At 30.8% G+C, this 2,120-nt stretch overlaps 1 non-coding gene across 1 annotated transcript; it reads left to right on the forward strand.

The window, feature by feature from the left end:
- The first annotated feature begins 449 nt into the window (after positions 1–449).
- Positions 450–557, forward strand: LOC112787915 (small nucleolar RNA R71). Its single transcript, XR_003195299.1, has one exon. It is a non-coding gene; the product is annotated as a small nucleolar RNA R71 (small nucleolar RNA).
- Positions 558–2,120: the final 1,563 nt, after the last annotated feature.

Here is a 2,120-nt window from a genome sequence, read left to right on the forward strand (position 1 = left end):
TTCCATGAGAAATTTGGATGATTTCTCCATGAAGGATTATAGGTGTTTCCATAGGGTTCTCCCATGTAATTCACCTCTTCCATTGCAGGATTCTCAGGGTTATAAGTTTCTCCTTCAGAGGAGGCTTCTTTAGTACTACCGGATGCAACTTGCAATCCAGTCAGATTCTGAGAAATCACATTGACTTGCTGAGTCAATATTTTATTCTGAGCCAATATGGCATTCAGAGTATCAATCTCAAGAACTCCTTTCTTTTGAGTCATCACATTATTCACAGGATTTCTTTTAGAAGTATACATGAACTGGTTATTTGCAACCACTTTAATGAGTTCCTGGGCTTCTGCAGGTGTTTTCGCCAAATGAAGAGATCCACCAACACAGTGGTCCAATGACATGTTGGACAATTCAGACAGACCATCATATAATATACCTAAGATGCTCCATTCTGAAAGCATGTCAGAAGGACACCTTCTGATCAATTGCTTGTATCTTTTCCAAGCTTCATAGAGGGATTCACCTTCCTTCTGTCTGAAGGTCTAGACTTCCACTCTAAGCTTGCTCATCCTTTGAGGTGGAAAAATTTTGGCCAAGAAAGTATTGACCAACTTTTCCTAAGAGTTCAAGCTTTCTTTAGGTTGTGAGTCTAACCATATCCTAGCTCTGTCTCTTACAGTAAAAGGGAAAAGCAGAAGTCTGTAGACCTCGGAATTAACCCCATTGGTTTTAACAGTGTCACAGATTTGTAAGAATTCAACTAAGAACTGATGATGATCTTCCAATGGAAGTCCATGAAACTTGCAATTCTGCTGCGTTAGAGAAACTAATTGAGGCTTAAGCTCAAAGTTGTTTGCTCCAATTGCAGGAATTGAGATGCTTCTTCCATAGAAGTTGGAAGTTGGTGCAGTAAAGTCACCAAGCATCTTTCTTGCATCTCCACCATTGTTGTTGGGTTCGGCTGCCATGTCTGCTTCTTTTTTGAAATTTTCTGTAAGGTCCTCTTCGGAGTGTTGTGCTTTAGCTTCTCTTAGCTTCCTCTTCAGAGTCCTTTCAAGTTCAGGATCAGCTTCAACAAGAATGTCCTTATCCTTGTTCCTGCTCATATGAAAAAGAAGAGAATAAAGAGAAAATGGGAATCCTCTATGTCACAGTATAGAGATTCCTTTATGTGAGTATCAGAATAGAAGAATAGAAGAATAAGAAGAGAGAGGAGATGAGTAATTCGAACAGAGAGAAGAGAGAGGAGTTCGAATTATGAGTAGAAGAGAAGTCTTAGTAATTAAATAAATAAATAGAAAGATATGAGAGAGAGAGAGAGAGAGAGTATTCAAAATTTTTTTTAAGTAGAATAAAAGAAAAAAATATTTTTGTTTTTATTTTAATTATTTATTTAGTGATAAAAAACATTAAAAGAAATAAAATAAAATTAGAATTTAAAATAATTAGTTAATTAAAAAGAATTTTGAAAAAGTGGTTAGTTGTTTTCGAAAATGAGAAGTGAAAAAGTAGTTAGGTGGTTTTGAAAAGATAAGAAATAGTAAATTTTTAAAATTAAAACAAACAAATCAAGTAATTAGTTGAAAAGGTTTGAAAGTAAATTTTGAAAAGATAAGAAGTTAGAAAAAGATTTTGAAATTAAAATTTTAAAAAGATATGATTGAAATTTATTTTGAAAAAGAATTGAAAAAAATTAAAAAGATTTGATTTTTAAAATTAAAGTTGATGACTTGACTAACAAGAAACTAAAAGATATGATTCTAGAATTTAAAGATTAAATCTTTCTTAACAAGAAAGTAACAAACTTAAAATTTTTGAATCAAAACATTAAATGTTAGCAATAATTTCGAAAATTATGAAATAAAATTAAGAAAAAGATTTTGAAAATTAATTTTAAAATTTTCGAAAACATTAAAAGAAAAATGAAAAAGATTTTGAAAAATTTTAAGAATGAAATTCGAAAATCATAAAAAAATGAAAAAGAATTGATTTTGAAAAAGATTTGAAAAGATAAAGTTTTTAAATTGAAATTTTGACTTGACTAACAAGAAACAACTAAATTTTAAAAATTTTTGACCAAGTCAACTCAAAATTTCGAAAATTATGAGAAGAATAAGGAAGATATA

This window comes from Arachis hypogaea, chromosome 20 (genome assembly GCF_003086295.3).
Source record: "Arachis hypogaea cultivar Tifrunner chromosome 20, arahy.Tifrunner.gnm2.J5K5, whole genome shotgun sequence".
NCBI classification, from domain to species: domain Eukaryota; kingdom Viridiplantae; phylum Streptophyta; class Magnoliopsida; order Fabales; family Fabaceae; genus Arachis; species Arachis hypogaea.